This window comes from Pan paniscus, chromosome 14, assembly GCF_029289425.2.
Source record: "Pan paniscus chromosome 14, NHGRI_mPanPan1-v2.0_pri, whole genome shotgun sequence".
Classification (NCBI taxonomy): domain Eukaryota; kingdom Metazoa; phylum Chordata; class Mammalia; order Primates; family Hominidae; genus Pan; species Pan paniscus.
This window is the reverse complement of record NC_073263.2, coordinates 272,054-297,941: the sequence shown is the minus strand read 5'-3', so window position 1 is coordinate 297,941 and position 25,888 is coordinate 272,054. Positions and strand designations below refer to the sequence as shown.

General features: G+C 38.7%; 1 pseudogene; it reads right to left on the bottom strand.

The window, feature by feature from the left end:
* Positions 1 to 6,489: 6,489 nt before the first annotated feature.
* Positions 6,490 to 14,835, bottom strand: LOC134728874 (ankyrin repeat domain-containing protein 18B-like; annotated as a pseudogene).
* Between the last annotated feature and the right edge of the window lie 11,053 nt (positions 14,836 to 25,888).

Here is a 25,888-nt window from a genome sequence, read left to right as displayed (position 1 = left end):
CCACCTCAGCCTCCTGAGTAGCTGGGACCACAGGCAGGCATCACCATGCCCAGGTAGTTTTTAAAATTATTTGCTATGTTGTTCAGGTTGGTCTTGAACTCCTGGGCTCAATTGGCCCACCCGTCTTGGCTCCCCAAAGTGCTGGAATTACAGGTGTGAGCCACTGCGCCTGACCTGTGTGCCTTCTTTTGAGAAATGTCTGTTCAGATCATTTGCCCATTTAAATAATTGGATTGTTAGTTTTTTTCTTATAGAGTTGTTTGAGCTCCTTATATATTCTGGTTATTAATCCCTTGTCAGATATATAGTTTGCAAATATTTTCTTCCACTCTGTGGATTGTCTTTTCACTTTGCCCATTGTTTTCTTTACTATGCAGAAACTTTTGACCTTGATGTGATACCACTTGTTCATTTTAGCTTTGTTTGCCTGAGCTTTTGGAGTATTACTCAAGAAATCTGTGCCAAGACCAATTTCCTGGAGAGTTTCCCTAATGTTTTCTTTCAGTAGTTTCATGTCTTTGATTTAAGTCTTTAACCCATTTGGATTTGATTTTTGTATATAGTGCAAGAGAGGGTTCTAGTTTAATTATTCTGCAAATGACTTTGGGAAGCCAAGGTGGTCAGATCATTGGGGCAGGAGATCGAGACCATCCTGGCTAACATGGTGAAACTCCGTCTCTACTAAAAATACAAAAAAAAAAAAAAAATTAGTCAGGCATGGTGGCGGGCGCCTGTACTCCCAGCTACTTGGGAGGCTGAGGAGGAGAATGGTGTGAACCTGGGAGGTGGAGCTTGCAGTGACCCCAGATCATGCCACTGCACTCCAGCCTGGGCAACAGAGCTATACTCCATCTCAAAAAAAAAAAAAAAATCTGCCAATGAATATCTAGTTTTCCCAGCACAATTTGTTGAAGAGACTGTCCTCTCCCCCATGTATATTCTTGGCACCTTCATTGAAAATGAGTTAATTGTAAATGTATGGATTTATTTCTGGGTTCTCTATTCTGTTCCATTGGTCTACGTGTCTGTTTTATGCCAGTACCGTGCTGTTTTGTTTACAATTGCTCTGTACTATAATTTAAAGTCAGGTGATGTGATTCTTCCAGTATTGTTCTTTTTGCTCAGGATGGCTTTTGGTATTCTGGGTCTTTTATGGTTTCGTATAAATTTTAGGATTTTTTTTCTATTTCAGTGAAGAGTGTTATTAGTATTTCAATAGGGATTGCATTGACTCTGTAGATTGCTTTGTGAAGTATGGGTATTTTAACAATATTTACTCTTCCAATCCATGAAGATGAACTATCTTTCCTTTTTTTTTTTCTTTTGGTGTCCTCTTTAATTTTTTTGCATCGATGTTTTATAGTTTTCATTGTAGAGATCTTTCACTTCTTCTGTTATGTTTATTCCCAGATATTTTATTTTATTTGTAGTTATTGTAAATGGTATTACATTCTTGATTTTCTTCTTTAGATTGTTCATTTTTGTCATTTAGAAATGCTACTGACTTTTGTAGTTTGATTTTGTATCCTGTGACTCTGAATTTGTTGATCAGTTCTAATAGTTTTTTGGTGCAGTCCTTAGGTTTTCCCAAATATAAGATCAAATCATCTGCAAACAAGAAAACAGTAATAATTTTACTTCTTTCCAATTTGGATCCCTTTTATTGTTTTTCTCTTGTCTGAATTGCTCTAGCTAGGACTTCCAGTACTATGTTGAGTAACAGTGTTGGAAGTGGACATTCCTGTCTTGTTCCAGATCTTAGAAGAAAGGCTTTAAGCTTTTCCCTGTTCAGGATGATACTGGCTGTGGGTCTGTTGCATATGGTTTTTATTGAGTTGTGGTATGTTCCTTCTACATCTAGTTTTTTTTGAGGGTTTCTTTTTATCACAGGGATGTTGAATTTTATTAAATGCTTTTCAGCATCAATTGAAATTATCATAAGGTTTTTGGCCTTCATTCTGTTGATATGAGGTGTCACATTCATTGATTTGCATATGTTGAACCATGTTGGCATCCTCGGTATAAATCCCCCTTAGACATGATGAATGGTCTTTTTCATAGGATGAGTTTGGAAATACTACAGTCTTCTCTGTTTTTTGGAATAGTTTGAGTAGGATTGATAGTAATTCTGCCTTCAGTGTTTGGTAAAATTAATCAGTGAAGCCAGTGAAGCCATTGAATCCAGGCTTTTCTTTGCTAGGAGATGTTTTATTATGGCTTCAATTTCATTTATCCATTTCTTCTAGGTTTTTTTTTGAGATGGAGTCTTGCTCTGTCACCCAGGCTGCAGCGTGGTACAATCTCAGCTCACTGCAACCTCTGCCTCCCAGGTTCAAGTGATTTTCCTGCCTCAGCCTCTGGAGTAGCTGGGAGTACAGGTGCATGCCACCGTGCCTGGCTAATTTTTGTATTTTCAGTAGAGATGGGGTTTCACCATGTTGGCCAGGCTGGTCTTGAACTCCTGACCTCAGGTGATCAACTGCCTTGGCTTCCCAAAGTGTTGGGATTACAGGCATGAGCCACGGTGCCCAGCCATTTCTTCCAGGTTTTTCAATTTATTGGAATATAGTCGGTCATAATAGTTTCTAATGAGTCTTTGAATTTCCGCAGTATCAGTTATAGTGTCTCCTTTTTAATCTCTGGTTTTATGTATTTGAGTCTTCTCTCTTTTTTCTTAGTCTGGTTAAATGTTTGTTGACTTTGTTGGTCTTTTAAAAAATATTAACTTTTCATTTCATTGATATTTTATATTTTTAAATTTCAATTTCATTTATTTCTGCTCCGATATTTGCTATGTTTCCTTCTACTAATTTTGGTTTTGGTTTGCTCTTGCTTTTCTAACTATTTAAGATGTATTATTACGTTGTTTATTTGAAGCTTTTCTACTTTTTTTGATGTAGATGCTTTTTTCTATAAACTTACCTCTTAGCACTGTAGTACTGTTTTTACTGTATCCCATAGCTTTTTTTTTTTTTTTTTTGAGACGGAGTCTAGCTCTGTTGCTCAGGCTGGAGTGCAGTGACGCGATCTCGGCTCACTGCAAGCTCCGCCTCCCAGGTTCACGCCATTCTCCCGCCTCAGCCTCCCGATATCTGGGACTACAGGCACCCGCCTTCACGCCTGGCTAATTTTTGTTTTTTGTATTTTTAGTAGAGACGGGGTTTCACCGTGTTAGCCAAGATGGTCTCAATCTCCTGACCCTGTGATCCGCCTGCCTCAGCCTTCCAAAGTGCTGGGATTACAGGCATGAGCCACTGCGCCCCGCCTGTACCCCATAGGTTTTGGTTTGACTTTAAACTTTTTCTTTTCTCGAAAACTCAGTGTCATGGTACCGGCTTCTTGTGCTTTGGGCAGTGAGACCCTTTTACTTGATAACAGTAGTAGCTGGGACAACTTGGCAACGTAAATAAATAAACGGCATCTATATTGGAAAGGAAGAAGTACAGTTGTCTTTATGTATAGATGACATGATCTTGCATTTAGAAAATCGTAAGAAATTTACTAAAAAGTATTAGGACTCATGAACAAATTTAAGAATGTAACACTATATAAGATTGGTATACAAAAATAACTGTATTTATTTATCAAGAAATCAAGAATGCAAAAATGGAATTACAAAAATAAATCTTGTTACAATAGAATTAAAGCTGGGGAAGCTTAAACTTGTACACTAAAAACCACAATACATGGTTAGCGTTGGAAACACCCAGATTTCATCCCTGAGCCTTCTCTCCTTGGTTCTGAGGGCTTTACCTTCACGGGGTGAGGAAAGGGGTTGCACTCTTGGCTTTTACATTATATTAGGTGGGTTCAGGTTGAGGTATCTGCAATTCAAATGAGTATTACAATCTCTACTTTTATGGATAAGAGACTGAGGCCCACCAAGAGAGGGAATGACAGTCCATATCCTGGAAGGCGAATTGTCAGGCACTGATTTCCGCTATGTAACCCCTGCCAATCACCGTGTATTTAAAGGATCCCCAGATACCATACCAATAGGTGTTCAAGAGAGAGGCCTGTAATCTAGGCATCTGAGAAAACAAGGCTGGAGATTCCAATATTGGAGACAACAGGGCTCTGGGAAGATTAAGGTTGAGTTTTCTGGATCTGCAGAATAGAGTCACTGAGGACCAATTGCAAGATCAGAGGAGATGAAAGAACAAGTCAGGGCATGCTTAGGAAATGAGAAAACCAGGGATAGGTTTTAGGCAAGAGTCACACTGAGGAAGGGCAGGTTCTTGGCGTCGCTCAGGAAGAAATCCAAGAGCAAGCCTGTGGTGGAAGAAAACAGCTCTACGGAGGCATTGGCGGTGTTACAGCCCTGCGTCCACTCCGGCAGGGCAGGGAGCCCTCCGTGGGTTGTGCTCCCAGAGCAGCAGCCTAGGGGTGGCTTGTAGTCATTTTTATAATTCACTTTTAATGGCATGCTAATTAAGGGGCGGATTATTCGGAAATAGCTAGAAATGGGCAGCAACTTCTAGCTGTTTCTATGGCAAGGGTTGGGGACTTCCCGTGGTGCCATAGCATTGGCAAACTGTCATGGCACTGGTGGGAGCGTCTTCTGGTGATCTGAGCCGTGAGGTGCTTTCGCTGCCTCTCCCAGTTTCCTGTGTGCCTCTTACCTGAAAGCCCTTCACACCCCCATCTGCCCACCTACAAACGTCATTGCCCTTTCACCCCACCCCTGTTTCACACGCACTCCCACATCAACCCTGAGCATTCAAGCCTGAGTTTCCCTGTTAGGAACCTCAGTGGTAGCTGGAGCTCTGAGAAACCCCTAGGCAGAACTCCTTGCCTAGTTTGTGGCAGAAATCAGGGAAGGAAAGGCAAATTTCAGGTCTTTCTCACAATAAATAAATAAAGATAGGTAGATTTGATTGATTGATGGATGGATGAAACGTGGGAGTTTGCAGGCAAATATTTGTCAGACACTGGAAGTGTAAGTTGTCACAAAGATTATGGAGTGCACCTGTCTTATGACCCTGTTATTTTATCCTAGTATATGCACTAGAGCATATTTTCTAACTGTGTAAATTGAAGGCTCACAAATTAGTTTAGTGAGAGAAAACATAACGGATTGGAAGAGAATTACCATATTCATTAGTTGTGTTTTTAAAATTTTAAAGTAAAATAGAAACATGATTTTTTTCATGCTTTCGAATGCATCTATAAAAAATAGACTTGAGGGCTGGGAGCAGTGGCTCACGCCTGTAATCCCAGCACTTTGGGAGGCCAAGGAGGGCGGCTCGCGAGGTCAGGAGTTGGAGACCAGCCTGACCAACATGGTGAAAACCCATCTCTACTAAAAATACAAAAATTAGGCGAGTGTGGTGGCGTGCGCCTGTAATCCCAGCTACTCAGGAGGCTGAGGCAGGAGAATCGCTTGAACCCGGGAAGCGGAGGTTGCAGTGAGCCGAGATTGCACCATTGCACTCCAGCCTGGGCGACAGAGTGAGACTCCGTCTCCAAAAAAAAAAAAGTTACTCATTAATAGCATAGACCAATTGGCCTCTATTGAAATTTCTCCATTATTTTCACAATGTCCCAGGCTGTGAAACCAGGATTTAATAAAGAACCAGAATGCCACATCTGTGTCACCTGGGTTGGGACCAGTCCTGATCCATTAAGTCCGGGTGTCTGGGTAACTGAACTCAACTGCTGGGCAAAACAGAATGTCCTGCGTAGGTTCCTAACGGGGGACCGCAGAGCCTCATGGGAAATGTAGTGTCACCTTCCAATGATGTTACCATCAAGGACCTTGGGAACCAGCTTTTCTCTCTGCGCTTGCGCCGCCCGGCCCACTCCGCCATTTTCCTCCGGAAGTGTGGCACCCAGAGGCGGCCCTGTAGCTGGGCCAGCTTGGGGCTTGGTTCTATGTCCCTGCGGGTCGGTGCGAGGGCGAAGAGGAACCCGTGGGCCTCAGGGAATCCCGGGGGGCCAGACCAGTGTTCCCTAGTTGTGGGAGCAGACGCGTGGGCGCATCGCGGGCGGGCAGGGCCTGAAGTGCAGGTGTTGGCCGCGGACCCTGGCGGGGGCTGGGAGGACAGGCGTGGGGTCCTGGCAGTGAAGCGGGTTCTAGAGGTGCAGGAGCAGGTAGGCGAGGCCGGTGGCCCTGGGCCTGGAGTCTGCAGGCCAAGCTCCTGTCCTGCCGCTGAGGGACCCGGTTACCAACCCGCATGTCACTCAGTTTGCCCATGTGTCCCGGTGCTAACACACAGTTCTCGGGAGACGTTCCCCATTCCCAGAGGAGTAGTGCGAAACGCGTGCGCCTCTAGTCTTAAACTTGCCATTTGTATTAGTTGGGTTTCCTGGTGTCTCTTTAGCAAGTGAAGTTTCTGGTTCCCTCCTTCACTGTGTGACCTGCCTAGTCCTCCTGGGTCGCATTTACAGAAGTTTGTATGAGACCTAGTTTCCAGGGAAGAACTCACTGATTCCGCGAGGGAGATGGTGTAATGGATGATGGTTGTCAGCCTTAAGGGTACTTCAGTCTTAACTGTGTGTTACAAAGTTTGAAAGGGAGGGTTCCCTATGAATAAGAAGCGCACTTGAAATAACAGCCATCTGGTCTAACCTCTCACTGGTGCTTCAGAGGAGGAAAAAAGGTCACAGGTGAAGATCCCAGTTTTCCTCGCTCAGGAAATATTAATTCTACTCCCTAGAATGCACAAGATTTGCAAAGACTAGGTGATAGTAGAAAGTTTGGACGAACTTTCAGAAGGTTGAGGTGAATTCAGCTGAGAAGAACTGTCAAGGACTTAGGAAATATTCCTTATTTGAAGGGGCCTGAAAGTGTGGTCTGGGGTACAGGAGTGACCTGTCATACTTGAGAAGATTAAAATACTCTCCAAACACCGTCCCATTCCTTCAACCTTAGCTCGATTTTTCCAGCGTCTGAGATATATTAAACCTAGTCCATCACCAAATTTAGCATTAGATTGCGAAGTTCTATTGATTGTATTTGATTTGTAATTTAAGATTTTCTCCCCCTACGTAATTTTGTTAAAAACACAGAAATGAATTCTGTTCACTTAGGTGTAACAGTTAATACTTGCTGTTTAAGGAACTAATTAAACCTTACTGGCTTATAAAAAACAACCACCATTTTATTTGTTTGAAGTTCTGTGGATCTGCATTTTGGTGTGGTGGGTTCAGCTGGGTAGTTGATATATTTGTGTTGCCTGGATCACAAAAAGGCCTTAGTCACCTGGTGACTTGACTGAGTCTGGTTGGTTTAAGATAGTTTCCTTCACAATCTGGTGGTTTGTGGTGACTCTTGGCTAGGCCCTGTGTCTCCAACATGGTAGCTCCAGACCTCTTCACAATTTGACTGTGTCCAAAAAGGGAAGAACCAATGGATATTTGCATCACATTTTCCATTGTCCATTCACTGGACAAGTCAGATGGAAAAGCCCAATTTATTCTCAGAGCATAATATGAGGGCTTGGATAGAAAGAAAGGTGTTATTGGGAAACATGAGTAGAATGGTGTACTGCAGGAAGTACATATTATGTACATTTTAAAAAACGTAACTGTAGACCAAAATTGCTGGTTTGCAAGATGCACTTTCCATAATGTTCAGGTATAGAAAAGCAAGATGTACTGTCATGGCAACACTCATATGAAGTTATTTGTGGAATCTACATACTAATAGGAAAATAGTTAATACAGCTCAGTATATTTCTATAACATTTATTTTAGTGAACTTATAATGTTTCTTTGTATTAAATTATTAGATTATATCTTTAGATAATATTGTTACTAAATTAGTAGGTAATACATATTTTTATTCAAAAATAAATTGTGCATCTAATGTCTACCAATTAATGTACTTGTAGATGTATCTTATCTTAACTTGAGTCTTTGCTGCCCCTAATGAGGCATGAAGGACTCTTCTCCCATGGAGAAGTTTTTCTTTTTCAGGAGGGAGGAGGGCTTTCCCAGGTAATGTGTCTAGAGTGTTGGGCAGAAGAATCTGGGAGCACACCACACCAGTTCTCTCCTTAATCCACGTCATTTGCCTTCTATCCCAGCTATGTTTCCAGTGTCCTCTTGGTGTTTCCAAGAGCAACAGGAAATGAATAAATCTCTGGTGAGTTGTTTATTTGTTCTTCAGTTTGTTTTACACTGTATTTTCTGAGTTTATGGGTGTCTGTGAATTAAAAAGGAAAAGTAGAAATAAGTAAAACTCAAGTTGAAGGAAATATACATAAATAAGATAAAGCTGACCTGTAGATATAGGCAGGTTATAAGAGCTTAGAGTTGTCTAAGTTGAGTGCAAATTTTCCTCTGATCTTTCTGATGCTGAGAGAAAAAAGGCCGTCATATTTGTTATGTGATTGGAATGGAATCCGAGAAGAGAGCATGCTGTGTTCTTGTGGGACAGGAAAGCTTGTGTGCACCAAGTCTGAACCACCACCTTCATTGGTGACATAGATTATGTGCTGGAACATATTTCACACCAGCCTGGCAGTAAGCACTTGTAGTGTTGTGCAGTGGAAATGGTCATCGGCCACTAAAGCACAGCTTCCATCATAAGGTATGCTCCTTGCTCAAAGAGTGTGGTCCCAAACAGCTTTTGGGAGGTCCTCCTCGATTCATGGATGAAACCTGGAACATATTGAGGACTGAGTTAACCATAGGTCCTTAAATAACTCTCCACACCTTTTTCTTAGTTTATCTGTACATGCAGGGTGTGCAGCAGCCTGTTCAAAGTCATATTTTCTGGGAAATATTTCCAGTGTTTATTTGCACTTTAGCCCACTCTGTGTAGTCTTAACTTATTTTTTCTAAACTCACCATTAACCTAAATAATAGTCAAATTTAGGGGGACTGTATTTGCCTTACTCGAGTCTTCTACCATAGTTGAAACTGTCATACCTGAGTGAGTTAAAGAGAAACGCCACACTTTGAGATGAATTCGGGAGTCCTTTATTAGCCGGTGACTGAGAGATGGCTAATGCACAAAATTCTCTTGGCCCCGAAGAAGGGAATAGATTTTCTTTTATACTTTGGTTTAGAGAGGGGACGGGGGATTCTAGCTGCAGCAACTTTACAGAAGAAAAAACGACAAAAATGTTAAAAATACTTATGGTTACAGGAAAACAAACTGTTCCAGGTGCAGGGGCTTTAAATTCACCACAAAGTGATAGGTGAGGGGGCTCTGGGCATTATCTGCCGGACAAATGTGGGGGCTTTATGATACTATCTCTGAGTAATTTGCTGGGAACTGTGGACATCGCTTGTCTCAGCACTTTATCAGTTAATTGTACTCTTTGATATGTTGAAAATCAGCTTGCACAAGTTAAAGTACTTGAGGAAAGGGGGTGGTTAAGGAGCCCTTGATGTCTTGTAAATGAAGGAGTCAAATGGAGTTTGTCTGGTTTTCTCAGCTAAGGGAGAGTCTGTTCATATTAAAAACAAGGTTAGCTATCTAAGGAAGAGTCTATTCATGTTAATACAAGGTTGGATATTACAAAACGTCTGGTCATGATCTGGAAATTCTTCTGTGTTAGTTCTGTTAAAAGGAAAACTTTAAAGGAGTTTAATTGAGCAATAAACAATTCACGAATCAGACAGTCCCCAGAATCACAGCAGATTCACAGAGACTCCAGCGCAGTCATGTGGTGGAAGAAGATTTATAGACAAAAGGGAAATGGCATACCGAAATCAGAAGTGAGGTACAGAAACAACTCAGCATTTGCCTTGTTTGAACAGTTTGAACATTTGGCAGTGCCTGAGTGGTTGAAGTTTGGCCATTGGGATTGGCCAAGATGTAGCTGTTGTTCCAGGTGCATACTCTCAAGTTAGTTTTTCATTCTTGTATACCTATTAAAGTAGGTTGCAGTTCATCCACAAGGACTCATATATATAATTATGGAGTCCTTCTCAGGCCATACTTAGTTCACTTTAACAATGCCTTCCCTTTGGTTATTTTCTCAATTTTGAGAGATTGGCCAAAACTTCAGTCACTGGTGTCACTATTACCCTTGCAAATGTACTTACTTGGTTTAGAAACCCCTTGGGAAATAGAACAGTGAGATTTGAAAAGGTGGAACAAGGACTTGAGTAGAAGATATCTTCTTATGCTGGAACATCCTGTTTACAGGAGAAAAACAAAACCTGGCTTCTTCTAGGATTTATGTGTTTCCTTAAAGTCTTAGTTTGATTATGTTACATTTAGCATGAGTGACTCCATTTTGGTTTGGTTTGGTCTGTTGGGACCTATTGCATGAGCTTAGTTCAAAACAATGGCCTCCCATAATTTTGCTTAAAAAATTCCTCCTTTTGGCTGGGTGCAGTGGCTCACACCTGTAATCCCAGCACTTTGTGGGGCTGAGGTGGGCAGATCACGAGGTCAGGAGATTGAGACCATCCTTGCTAATACGGTGAAACCTCATCTCTACTAAAAATACAAAAAATTAGCCAAGTGTGGTGGCGGGTGCCTGTAGTCACAGCTATTCAGGAGGCTGAGGCAGGAGAATGGCCTGAACCCGGGAGGCGGAGCTTGCAGTGAGCCGAGATCGTGCAATTGCACTCCACTCTGGGGGACAGACCAAGACTCTGTCTTAGAAAAAAAAATCCTCCTTTTCAGTCAAGTTCTCACTTAGTTGAGAGTGTGACCAAAATGTAGGGCCTTAGCATCACTCTTAGTTACCATTGTTTTGGGTTCCGATTTTAGCAAGTCATTCCCATTGTTTTGGGTTTCTGGTTTAGCACGTCACTCCCATTGTTTTGGGTTCAGGTTTTAGCACGTCATTCCCATTGTTTTGGGTTTCTGGTTTAGCAGGTCACTCCCATTGTTTTGGGTTCCAGTTTAAGCACATCACTCCCATTGTTTTGGTTTCTGGTTTTACACTCACTTCCATTGTTTTGGGTTTCTGGTTAGCAGGTCACTCCCATTGTTTTGGGTTCTTGGTTTAAGCACATCACTCCCATTGTTTTCATTTCCGGTTTTAGCACATCACTCCCATTGTTTTGGGTTCCAGTTTTAGCAAGTCACTCCCATTGTTTTGGGTTTCTGGTTTAGCAGGTCACTCCCATTGTTTTGGGTTCTGGTTTAAGCACATCACTCCCATTGTTTTCATTTCCGGTTTTAGCACGTCACTCCCATTGTTTTGGGTTCCAGTTTTAGCAAGTCACTCCCATTGTTTTGGGTTTCTGGTTTAGCACGTCACTCCCATTGTTTTGGGTTCCAGTTTTAGTACATCACTCCCATTGTTTTGGGTTTCTGGTTTAGCATGTCACTCTCATTGTTTTGGGTTTCCGGTTTAGCATGTCACTCATAGGTTATGGTGTCCTTATGGTTGCACTTTTTTTTTAATCTCTTGTCATTCCAGTTGAAGAGATACCATTTGATATTTTAGAGATGCCTGCATGCAAACTCGTAAAACATTTGAGTAAGTACAGTGCACCAGGGAGACTCTTATGACTATTGGGATAACACCAAGAATTTGGTATATGCTCCTAACTCAGGGTCCCCATAAATCAAACCACCTAAAATCAAATAGATTAAAGAATGAATTAGATAAAGAGCTTACTTGCTTAACTCGTGGGTTTTTCTGTTAATTCCCTACAACCAAATCTTTATAATACCCCATGTTTTCTCCACATGTTATAAGTGTTAGCAGTTGCACAGATACTTCAGATAAGTGTCTCATGATAGTAGAGAAGTCTTGATCTGTGATCTTGGGAAAAGCTGTTCACATTAAGGATGCCATCTTCTTCTGGGGGGGGAACTGTCCTTGTTAGCTTTACCTTAAGGGTTCCAGTGGGTATATGGTTCCAAGTGTGGAAGGACCCTTCTGAGTTGTGAGACTATGAACCCAAAGTTTAAGGTTTTAAAGTTTTGCTGTCATGTGGATGGCAAGGGCAGTCCTTCTCTGATGTTCTCAGAAGATCCAGTCATCAGATTCTAGATTTTGCAGGGGTTGACTGTCTTCAGTGAACCATAAAAGGCTTTCTTTACCTGGTGAAAATACACTGCAGGGTAATAATCTACTATTTTAACATCAACTCTCTCGCATGGAAGAGCTTTTATACAATCAGAAAACATGCACTGAAAATGACAACTGAATGAAATCCCTTTATAAAATGTTTAAATGGCCCATCAGGTAACCAAATGTACCTGAAGTTTTGATTGTTTTCCTAGGAATATAGGTTTGACAAACCAAACATTGGTTATAAACTATTTTAGCAGTTTACAAATCACCACACCAATATATTTAATTTGGATCATTTTCTCTTTCCATGATGAGTTATGGAATGCAGAACTTTTAATAACAAAAGTTTTAAGGACTTAAGAAGGATAAGGTGGCCATCCTGGTTCTTCATAAGTCTGTGCTTAATTAACATTAGACTTACATCCTCTTGAATACCAGCTGCTTCTCCAAATTAGGTGCATGGCACTGGTAACTGATGAGTAGTTATAGGTGATTTGACTTAGACCATGGAGTTTATTTAAATTATATATCTAAACAATTTCAATATTGGTGATTTAGCTTGCAAATGTGGCAAAATATTTCCTTGGTATACAATTTTTGTTTTACTTAGGTTAGCAGTTTTATAAACCAGTTGGTCTTTTTATTAAACTTTTGGGATTTTTTTTTGAGACAGAGTCTCACTCTGTTACCTAGGTTGGAGTGCAGTGTCACAATCTTGGCTCACTGCAACCTCCGCCTCCTGGGTTCAAGCAATTCTCTTGCCTCAGCCTCCAGAGTAGCTGGGATTACAGGCACATACCACCACACCCGGCTAATTTTTATATTTTTAGTAGAGGTGGGGTTTCACCGTTGGCCAGGCTGGTCTCAAACTCCTGACCTCAAGTGATCCACTGGCCTTGGCCTCCCAAAGTGCTGGGATTGCCGACATGAGCAGCTGCACCCAGCCTAACTTTTGAGAATTCTTAACCAGTCCAATTCTTGGGGTATCGGGGAACTTATGGGGAATTTTTACCCATGATATTAAAGTTATTAGAAATCTGTGTTCACGAGTGTTTTTCAGGATCCTTTTCATTCTTTCATGAATCTTCTAAGAGACACCATATTCTAGTGACAAAGGCCCATATTCTGTGACAAAGGCCCTGGAGGTGGGGCATGTTCTTTCTGCCTTCCACACACTGCTTCAGGCTGAACAAGGTGCTATTTTTTAACCGCTTTGTGAATTACACTTCTTTAAATTCCTGTGATAATTATTCCCTATTTCACAAGGGTGCCTTTCTGTAACATCTTGAATATGTTACACAAATAGTCTTTCTTGAGGCACCCTCTGGTGATAATACTAAAGATCACAATCAAAAACAATTGTGCCCAGAGTAGCAGGACCACTTTGCATTTAGGTTGTGATCTACAGAAAAGTAAATTAAACACATTAATATTTCTATTTAGGGAAATTCTGACAAGTAATTTTATAACAAGATCACTTCATTAATTATAAAGCTTCAAAAATACTTAGTGAAAAAAACTAACAGATCAGGTTAATTACATGAGACTTTTCAGGAAAAAAAGCCATACAAAAGCAAAAAAAAAAAAAATGAGAGGAGAGACAAAAACTATCTTTGACTAACATTTTAAAGGTAAGATTATTTACTAACATTATTTTTCAAAATTACATTGTGAAATTAGCATTCACTTCCTTCTAATCTCATGAAGCCATCTCACTAAAAATTATGCTTTTGAAACAAATTAATGAGCTTAATTCATTTTCTATGAGTGTATATTTTGACTTACTTAGTTAATTTTTTTGACATGGAATTGTTAGCTTTCAACGCTGCTGCAAAGGCTTCCTTATATTCTTCTAACTCAGTTGTAACCTCTTCATAAGCAGTTTTCATTTTGTAGAATTTACATTCCACATCTTTAAGTGTGAGTTCCTTCTTATTTAGTGAAGCTGTATTATATCCTCGTTTAACTGCTCTAATTGTTTTTTATATTGTGCTTGTTCCTAAAACAGAGGAAAAGAATACACTTTTAAAACAATTATAACCTAATTATTATGTTTGTTGCCTTTCATTTTGCGTCAGTGATTCAAAGAGTATTTTTAATATGTTAAAAAAGAGGCTGAAGTTTAAAATATTTCAGCAATATCAAAACTAATAACTGAATTCAGAATTAAGTCTGATTTGTAAAAATTTGAAATCATAATTATGCTAGTATTAATGTAATCTGGTCATATAAAAAGTAATAGAATCCATTCATAATTTTAAAAAGTGATCAATGAACACTGTAGCTTAAGACCAATTCATAATTATCACATAATTTCTAAATCACAATTTTTTCCTTTGCCAACTGGTCTTAATCATCAAATGACTCCATAATGAGAATCATTACTCTGAAAGATTTTGTTATAATAATAATGGAAATTTAAATATTTAAAAGAAAAAACAGATACCATTTTTTTCTAGAACTCTACAAAGCAGATTGCTACAAGAGAGGCAGATGAAACACTATATATATATATATATATATATATATATATATAATCTCCAAAATATAATTTGCAGTGAAATAAATGAAAGCACATTACAAGTAAACTTACCTGATTTAAACAACTCACCTGTAAATGGATTTCTTCTAATTTTTCTACTGCCTGCATTGCCCTTTCATCTAGCTCTGATTTATATTCTTGTAGTTTACTAAGTTCTACCATACTGTTTTCCATGTGTCTTAAGATTTAATATTTCTTCTTCCAACATCTTTTTTCCTCCTCAAGTTTTTCACATTCCTGTTGTACTTTTTACATAGATAATAACTCCTGTTGAAAAACCTGATTCTCTTTAGCCAAATTGACACATTTTGAAGATACAGCTTCCTTCTCTGCCATAAGATCATCAAACTGCATGAATAAAATAGTATAGCTTGATAATGAAGTAGGCTGAGAATAGTCTAATACAAAACCAATAGCAAATTTTGAAATGCATTTACTTGCAATAAAATGTTATCTGTAATGCAGCAGATTCTTCAAATGTGAACCCTTAAATTACTCAGAATTTTAAGAACAAAGTTAAAGCTACCATGAGTCATAAAAATATATTCTTTACTATCATCATCTTTGCCATAGAATTTTTATACTTCATTTAACTTTTATTTTTCTGATAATTCATTTTTGTTCCTCCTTAAATGGTACAAAGTTATCTCCTAGTAAAAAGTGTCTAACCCCCTTCCTTCATTATCATTCCCCACAGTATGTCAAAAAAAGTTTCAGAGATATCATATTGAGTTATTTAGGCCAAAGTCAATAAATGGGTCTAGGAATAAGACTTTGAAAATAATATTACACTCTATATTAGGCATGGTGGCTCATGCCTGTAATCCTAGCACTTTTAAAAGCTGTGGCAGAAAGATCACTTGAGGCCAGGAATTTGAGATCAGCCAGAGCAACATAGTGAGACCCCCATCTCTACAAAAAAAATTTTTTTTAATTACCCGGGCATGGTGGCTCATGCCTGTAGACCCAGCTAGTTGGGATGCTGAGGCAAAAGGATGGCTTGTACTCAGAGTTCAGGGCTGCAGTGAATTATTATCACTGCACTTCTGCCCGGATGACAGACAAAAACCCTATCTCAAAAAAAAAAAAACACAAAATAATGAAATCTATGATTAAGGATTCTGATGCTATAAGCCTTTCCTTAAACTGCAAAAGTTTCGTGCTAATTTGAATTGCATTTTAAGAAGTAATGATTCTTGGGGTAAAGGCCATAGAATACGGCACCCAGAAATAAATCCACATATTTCCAGCCAACTGATTTTGGACGAACATGCCAAGAACATACGCTGGGGAAAGGACAGCCTCTTCAAATGAATGACACTGGGAAAACTAAATATCCATATGGAGAAAAATGATATTAGCTTCCTATGTAACACCATATAACAACATAAACTCAGAATCGATTGAAGACTGAAATGTAAGGCCTAAAATTATCAAACTACTCTAAGTAAATATAGGGAAAATGCTTGAGGACATTCGTCTGCACAAAGATTTTTATGGGTAAGACATCAGAAGCATAGGCAAACAACAAATCATAGACAAATGACACTAACTTAAGCTAAAGAGCTTCTGTCCAGCCAACAACTGAGTGAAGAGAAAACCTGCAGAATAGGAGAAAATATTGTCAAGCTATTCACCTAATAAGGGACTAATATACAAAATATACAAAAAAACTCAAACAACTTCACAGTAAAAAAAATCTGAGTTTAAAATTGGGCAAAATATCTAACTATACTTTTTTTTAGAAAAAGAAATACAAATAGCCAATAAATAAATTTTAAAATGCTCAGTATCACTAATCCTCAGGGAAATACAAATCAAATCTACAATGTGATATAATCTTGCTTCAATTTGGATAAATTGCTGTCATTGAAAAGACAAAAAAAATAACAAATGCTGGTGAGGCTCCAGAGAACAGTAAACTCTTACAAGCTGTTGGTGGGAAGGTAAATTAGTGCAGCCACTATAGAGAACAACAGGAGGTTTTCTCAAAAAAACTAATAATGGGACTGCCGAGGGATCCAGCAACCCCACTACTGGGTATTCAGGCAATAGAAAAGAAAACAATAGATCAAAAGGATATCTGTCCTCATATGTTTACTGTAGCTCTATCCACAACAGCTTGTGTATGGAATCAACCTACATGTCCATCACCAAATGAATGGATGAAAAACTGTGGCACACAAACACAGTGGAATACTATTCACCGTATAAAGGAATTAAATCCTGTTATTCGTGGCCACGTGGATCAGTCTGAGGGATGTTATGTTAAGTGCAGACACAGAAAGATAAATACTGCACATTCTTACTCATATGTGGGAGCTAAAGGAAAATTGAAGGCTGGGCAATATGGCTGATGCCTGTAATTTCCTAGCTCTTTGTAAGACCAAGGCAAGAGAATCATTTGAGGCCAAAAGTTCCAGAGCTCCCTGGACAACATAGGGCGATATCTCTACAAAGTCAAAAATCAGACATGTGCAATGGTGCATGCCCATAATGCCAGCTGCTCAGGAGGCTGAGGTGTGAGGATCAGATGGGCCCAAGAGTTTGAGGCTGCAGTGAACCATGATCAAACCACTGTCTCCAGTCTGGGTGACTACAGTTGCCCAGAGCCCAGACTACACTAGCAAGACCCTGTCTCTTAACAAAAAAAAGCTGACAGAAGTAGGGGAAGGGAGGCTGGTTAATGGATACAGAATTACAGTTAGATAAGAGGAGTGAGTTCTGGTGTTCTGTGGCATTGTAGGGTGAATATGGTCAACTATGACTTATTGTATATTTTTAAAAAGCCAGAAGATTTTGAATGTTCACAATTCAAAGAAATGAAAAATGGTTGAAGTAGTAAATGTGCTAGTTAGCTTGATCATTACACACTATATACGTGTATAAAAATATCACTCTATAGCCCATAAATATGTATATATGTGTCAATTAAAACAAAAGAGAAGCTTCATTCATCCCATTTAAAAAACAAAATATGGGCCAGCCTTACTGACTTCCTTCTAATGAGTAGAATGTAGTGAAAGGAATACCATGTGGCTTCCCTAGCTCAGACTGTTTTCCCTTGGAACCCAGCCCCAATTGTGAGAGCCATCAGGCCACAAAGAGAGCCTGAAAGTGCCTGTGTCAGTGTTTATGCTTCCTGTTCCAACCAAGTTTACAGCCGATGGCCAGCATCAACCATCAAACAAGTGGGTGACCAAAGCTTCAGAGGATTCCATTTCCCCAACTAATCAGCTGTTCCTAGGGAAGCTGAAGGGAGCAGAGACAAGCTGTCCTGGCCAAGTTTTTCCCAAACCACAGGTTCATGAACAAAATAAATGTTTTTCTTTCAAGCCACAAGACTCTGGGTAATTGTTAGGAAAATAAGTTTTAAAAAGAGACAACAGGAAACATAACTTATGCAGCAGAAAAGAGTCTCCTTTAAAGCAGGATCTAATAAATGTTGCTATTTATTTATTGATGTCAAACATTATTGAGAAGCAGCAGATAACCAGGAGAGAGACATAAGCTGCTGAGGAGGAATTTTCCTAAAACTCCTTCAATTATGAATTCTGATAACAAGGCAAGGGTGTCTCCTTACAATTTCCCCTCAAGTTAGGAAATAAGACTGGGAAGCAAGAAGATGTATGATTTGAAAAACAACTAGAAATACTTGGTGACATAGGCAAAATCAGACATTTACCTGATTTCAATTAACTAAAATTCTAAAAGAAGAAGCTTTGAGTGTTTACTAATCAACCTAGTATTCAATTTTCATTTTATTTTCTAAATGAGGAAATAAGGAGATTATTATGGAATGATTTTTAGTCTTCACAGAAGTAAAATAAGCATAGTATGTTTTGAGTGTTAAGACATCAAATGCAATTTCTCCTTTACCTTACTCCAAGCTTGTTTGTATGGAGAAGTTAAGACCATCCCATCTCTATGTTATGCCACAATGTCTGTCTGTAGCACACAACTTGGCTCTGAAATTTTGAAAGTCAAAATACTAATCTTCTATGTGTCTCTGATAAATTGCCTGAACGTTACCTGATTTTGAAGTGCTGCACTCCTAAGACATTTTCTTGGAATGAGTTAAACGTTTTATTCCAAGAATCCTCTACTGAGCTAGAAAGCAGAGCTGTGCATCTCTGTTTCAGTAAAAGGAGGTCAATACAGGGAACTGTGGTTTCTGAGAATGCAAGATCTGCACCAAGAAAAGGATTAGCCACAGTGCAACCCAAGAGAACCAGATACCAGGAGGAAAGAGGGTCTGTAAACTGCAAGATGATGACTTCACTTGATTTCCACTGAGGAAAGCTGGTGGCTCAGACTTAAACTTCTCCTTCCTAGATGGTAAACATCTATGGAAGGTTCTATGAATTATAATGAGTTAGTAAAACATAATGCATTAAATATTAGACTATATCAGCAGATCCTGTGACCAAAATTTACTGAAAATATAACTATAGCGGGAGGCAATGAAAAAGAGACTAAAGGCTTGAATGGAGAAAAAAAGAAATTAAGTGTGTCTTGTAAGCCTGGCGTCTGATCATGTCTTACAGGAAGTAAGGTATAAGCTGGCCAGAGACTCCTTTGTGACACAAAAGGTAAAGTTACAGATATTCCACTAAATTTAATTTTTATTATGACATAATACAACTGGTAATATGCAACATGATTGAAAAAAACTTCTCATTCAATTCGATTGGGCCTTGACATAAGAATAGACATAAACAAGCTAAGAATTGACAATCTAAAAATAAGCCTGCACATTTACAGTCAATTGATTTTATACAAGCTTAACGAAAGAACAAAATGGGAAAAGAATAGTCTTTTCAACAAATGGTGCTGGGACAACTGGGTATCCATAAGCAAAAAATAAATAAAGTTCGACCAAATATCTTATTTAAAAATTAACTCAAAATAAAATAGTTAACTGTAAAAGCTAAAACTATAAAACTCTCAGAAGAAAACACTGGCATAAATCTTTGTGACTGCATTTGCCAGTGTTTTCTTAGCTATGACTCCAAAGGAAAAATGGATTCAATGGACTTCAAAATTGAAAACTGTTGTGCCTCAGAAGACAGTATGAAGAAGTGAAAAGGTAAGACGCCAAGTAGAAGAAAGTATTTGAAAAGCGTGTATCTGATAAGGGACTTACATATATAGGAAATATAAATAACTCTTGCAATTAATAAATAACAAGATAAGCCAATTTTAAAAAATGGGCAAATATTTTGAATAGATATATCTGCAAAGAAGATATAAAGATGGATAAGCACATTAATAGATGCTTAATGTAATTAGTCATTAGGAAAATGTAAATCAAAACCACATGTGGTATCACTTCACACCACAGGATAAAATCTTTGTTCAAGAAAAAAGAGTAAGTGTTAGGAAAAATGTAAAGAAATTAAAACCCTTATCTAATGCTGCTGGGAATGTAAAGTGATGCAGCCACTTTGGAAAACAAACTGGCAGCTCCTTAAAGGGTTAAGCATGAAGTTACCATATGACCCAGAAATTCCAGTCATAAGTATATACTCCAGAAAAATAAAAACATACGCAAGCACAAAAACGCATAGATAAATGTTTACAGCAGCATTATTAATAGTAGTCAAAAGGTGGAAAGAACCAGAACGTCTGTCACCTTTGGGTGGGAGAGAACCCAAAGGTCCATCACCTGGCGAATGGATAAATAAAATGTTTGATGTATCCATACAATGGAATATTACTCAGCAATAAGAAGAAATTAAGTACAGATACCGTATTAGTAGGAGACAGCAAAATGCCTAGGCAGATACGGAAGGGTCCCCGGAGAATCTCCAACCAGCCCCACAAGTGTTTAGACCAGATGTTATGTGCAGATAAGGGAACCTGGACTTGTCTTGCCTGGACATGCCCGCAGCAGACCGGAGGCCCACATGCAGTGGGGGGATGGGGTGGAGTCACCAGGAATTCACGCCTTATGCAGAGGAGGAGCCTGGCAGCTTCAGCTCATGTGATCCTGGTATTCAATTGTGAGGTGAGAACCTCTTTGCAGGAACCCTCTCTTTGCTGAGAGCTGTCCTTTCACATAATAAATTCTGCCCTCCTCAATGTGTCTGCATGCTTAATTTTTCCTGGTCACGAGAGAAGAACCCAGATGTAGCTGAACTAAGGAGCAAAAACCCGGCATCAATACCTGCTACAGCACAGATGCAGCATGAAAAATTATGCTAAGTGAAATAAGCCAGTCCCAGCAGACCACTTGCTTTTTATTTCAGAGTTTTATAGGCAAATCTATACAAAGAAGGTGGGTGGTTCCCTAGGGCTGAGGGAGGAAGGGAAAACTAGTGAAGATGGCTAAATGATGTGGGGTTTGTTTTTAGGGTGATGAAAATGTTCTAAAATTAATTGTAATTATGACGGCATAACTCTCTGAAAATACTAAAGTTAATGAATTCTATACTTTAAATGAGTGAATTGCATGGCGTGTTCATTATTTCTCAATAAACCTGTTACCCCCCACCCCAAATTAATTTGGTACTAGAGATCTGGAGATAGGTACTGCTTGGTTTCAAATCACTGGCCAGGGTTCAAGGTCTAAGAGAATCAACAACATGTCCTTTTTATAGAAAAAGAGATTTATATTTTACAAGCTATCCTTTTCATTAGTATCAAGTCTGTAAAATTAAATGAAAAATCTTTCTTTCACTGCTTAAAGCACTGACAGATTTATATAGAGGAATAAGACCTTGTTTTCTTTGGCCCCAATTTCTATCTAAAGGGTCTGGGAAACACACCCTTCAAACTATCAAATCTCATCAGATGGGTTTTATTAACACTTATAATGTGGCTTCCTTTCTAATCTGATTCTGGTGCAGCATCACAGAGAGAAGAAGCTGAAGGAAATCAAAATATTTTACCCCAAAATATATTTTTTGACGTATTTTGAAATGGCTGCTGCAGGGCCAAGAGATTGAAATGGCCCTCATTAAGGTAGTCCAATCTCTCCCCTTCTAGGTCTTTGCAGATCTGGGGAAGATTAACTAAGTGCCTGAGGCATTTAAAGTTTGAAAAGATATATTTACCCTCTATTTTCTCAACATATTTTGGCAGAATTTGGATTTTTCCATTATCAATATTTTCCAAAATGCATGATTTTTAATACCAAAACTGATTTAAAATTACCATACTTTGGAATATAAATTATTCTATTATAAAGATACATGCATTTGTATGTTCACTGCAGCACTATTCACAATAGTAAAGACATGGAATCAACCCAGATGGACATTATCAGTGATAATGGGATAAAGCAAATGTGGTATATATACACCATGGAATACTATGGAGCCATAAAAATGAATGAGATCATGCTCTCTGCAGGGATATGGATGAACCCGAAGCTGATGTCTTCAGCAAACTAATGCAGAAAGAAAAAACCAAACACTGCATCTTCTCACTTATAAGTGGGAGCTGAATGATAAGAACACATGGACTCGGGGAGGGGAACAACAAACACTGGGGCATGTTGGGGTCAGGAGGGAGAACATCAAGATCAATAACTAATGCCCACAGGGCTTAATATCTAGGTGATGGATTGATAGGTGCAGCAAACCATCATGGAACACGTTTACCTATATAAAAAACTTGTTGGCCAGACTGGTCTTGAACTCATGACCTCATGATCTTCCTGCCTTGGCCTCCCGAAGTGCTGGGATTACAGGTGTGGCCACCATGCCTGGTGGTTATTTCTCTTTTTAAATTCTCTCAGGACTCCTAAAATCTCAAAACTTTGACCTAGATTCCCTAATCTACATTTCCAGCTCTGACCATTTTCTTGAGGTCTCTTCCTTCTAGTACACATATTATAGAAAATATTCTCAACCACATGCTCATACATTGCTAATTGGTGCAGATTACTTTTGTAGATAGTGAATGTTGTCTATTTTATGTTGGTTCTCATTAATGTTGCTTTGAGTGTACTGTTATTTTCTAATCTCAAAGGGGGACTATCTCACTGTTATGATAGTAACCAGTATACTTTGTCCTTTTTTTCTTGCTTTCTTCTTTTTTGGACCAGTATACTTTGTCCCTTTTTTGTTTTTCTTTTTTTTCTTTTTTTTGAGATGGAGTCACACTGTGTCATCCAGGCTGGAGTGCAGTGGCACCATCTCGGCTTACTGCAACTTCTACCTCCTGGGTTCAAGTGATTCTCCTGCCTCGGCCTCCCAAGTAGCTGGGACTACAGGTGCACACCACCACGTCTGGCTAATTTTTGTATTTTCAGTAGAGACAGGGTTTCACCATGTTGGCCAGGCTGTTTTTGAACTGCTGACCTCAGGTAATCCACGCACCTCAGCCTCCCAAAGTGTTGGGATTACAGACGTGAGCCACGGCATCCAGCCCTCTTTTTCTTTTATAATGAAAACTTTCCCATGAGAATCATATTATCAATTGTTTGCCTTTGTTTTCTTTTAAAGAAATTCCTTTTCCATAGAGATATGGCATGATGAAAGTCTTCTAAATTTTCTTTTGGGGGACACTTAACTATGTCATTGGGAAGCTTCAGTAAGTAGAGATCTCCCTTTTTCTCATTCAAGATTGTTCATCTCAAAATGGTGTCCACCAAATGTCTTAATCCAGGTAGTCGCTTGTTTAGAAATTCATGAAATAAGAACCTTCTCGAGAAGTTGGAGGCTATTGATTGAGATGGTTTAACGCTGCCCCTTATTATATGTTTTACTCCCAAGGTAGACATCAAAGTAGCTAATAATTCTATGACTGATGTCTAACTCACTTCTATGGGAATCTATACAAAACGTTTTATTTATGAGACAGTCTCCCTCTGTTACCCAGCCTGGAGCGCAGTGGCTTGATCACTGTTCACTACAGCCTCAATACTCCAAGCTCAAACAACCCTCCTACCACAGCCTCCCAATGTAGCTGGGACTACAGGCGTGCACCACCATGCCTCAGATAAGTGTTTAAAAAAAAATTTTTTTTTGAGACAGGGTCTCACTATATTGCTCTGGCTGGTCTCAAACTCATGGGCTCAAACGATCCTCCTGCTTCAGCCTTCCAAAACCAGGTGTTTAACTGGGGACTAACATGAAACACTTAGAAGACTACGTGGAACATAGTGAGCTACATAAAATATTTGCTATTAACATAATAATTTTATAGTATATCTTAACAAAATTGTGTATTTTAGGCAGGTGGCATGCCAATGGAAGTACTCTCCTATAGCTGCACTGAATCATTCTTACCACTGAGAGTTGCAGCAAATGGGGGACATAATTTATAACTTACTTTTCTCTCTGTATGACTCATTAGGCAATGACTATGTATGTACTACAATGTAAACAGCACCTCCTGGATTGAATAGTACATAACTGACATGACCAGCAGAGACAGGCTAAAGACAATGAGCTGAAAACCCTGGACTCTATTGTTAAATCAAGGCTCCTGAATCCGTTCCCTCTGAGCAAGTGTTGCTGTGGTGCTGCCTTCACAAGCACTCTGCTGAGCACTCAGATTGAGGTGCTGTGCTATCCGTCATCGGACAAGCTGCACCCAGAACTGTTCAGCTGACAAACTGGTAGCAGTCCAGAAATACAGTTCTGCTGCATAGTGAAAAAAGGCCAATTTAGATTATTTTTCATAGAGAGAAAAACATAAATATGTGATTTAACAAGTCTCCTGTATTAAACTAATTGGTTTAGATTTGATATATAATTGCTAAAAACACACTTAGAATATAAATCTTACTGTGTCAAGGTCTCAAAGAAGAAATAATTGGTATGGTATAAAGTATTGAATTGTATGCTACAAACTTCTAAGCTAAAATATTTTCAATGTATGCAAGGATAGGTGGCATACATATTATATATTATTCCCCCATTAAGCAAATTTATAATGAGAGAAAATTATCTTCCATAAAAAAAAGCCATGTAAAATTAAGAACTAAGTTTTTCTGCACAGACTAGACAATGATTGCTAACACATAAGGTCAATGAGAGAACAGTCAGAGAAAGCTTCATGAAAACAATAAATTGTCTGCCACGTCTGAGTGAATGAGGCTAGATGAACACAAACTGAGAAGGTAGAAAGAATAGCATGAGCAAGACAAGTGGTGAAATCTGCCCAATTAACTCTGAGGATAAAGTCCAATGGCAGAGAAATAAAAACCCGTGTCCACATAATAACCTGTAAGAGAATGTTCACAGCAGCATTTTTCATAAGAGCTAAAAAGTGGAAACTAACCTAAAGGTCCATCAACTGATGAATGAATGGAAAACCAGTATAGCCATGGAATAGAATATCATTTAACTATAAGAAGAAATAAACTACCAATGTGTGCTAAAACATTATGCTAAGTGAATTCTGAAAACATTATGCTAAGTGAAAAAGCCAGTCACAAAGGACTACGTATTGTATAACTCTATGTATATGATATAAGCAGAACAGGCAAACATATGGAGACAAAAGTAGATAGATGGTGGGTGGGTGCCTACAACAGAGGTAGGTGGAGGGACATGGAGGAAGGCTGCAGTCATGCCTAGGAGATGTGGGGTTGCTTTTCAGGGTGATGAAAATGCTGTGAATATACTAATAGATACTGAGTTGTACATTTTAAATGGTTGAACTCTCTGAAATGTGAATGATATCTCAGTGAAACTGTTTTTAAAATCCAAAGGCAGGATCAAGATAATTTTCTCAACTCTCAATTTTTGATGTACATGTTATCTCAAATTTAATTATTTCCACAGTTTTATAGTATATTTTAAATAAAAGATAATAAAGAAAATACCTAACTTTTCCAATAGTTTGTAAATTAACCTAAAACATGCACTTTTAAAAGAATAGTATAACGGCCTTTCTGTACAAGTTAACCTAGAATCTGTGAAATAAATAGACACAGATTCTGTGTCCACTCACAAAAGTGAAGAAATAAGACAATTTTCTGGAACATTCCATGAAACATTCTTCTCTGATTTAATCTGGTCTGCCTCATCAGAGCAATACAAAAATTACTTAAAAATACTGTTTTAACAGGACAAAAGTCAGTTTTCTATGAGGAATGATGTATAATTCTCAACTTTTCCAAGGGTACATATTGTAAGAGAAAAGGTATGCAATGGTTTTTCAAAATGGTAGAATGAAAGTCACTATATAAAAAAATAAGTACATTATAGAGATAGTAAAATGGAAATAATTCATTATAATGAAAATAAAAAATTAAGCTTCTGCCATAATTAGTATCCTAAAACATGTTATGTAATTCAACTAGCTACAGAATAACAGTTGACATGCTAAGTTCCATACATACTTGACTTTCCACTTGAAATAATTTCTTCTTTGGGACCTGTGTCTCATCCAAATTAATGTGATAATGTGATATACCTTCCAGTGGAGACTCTAACATAGTTAATTT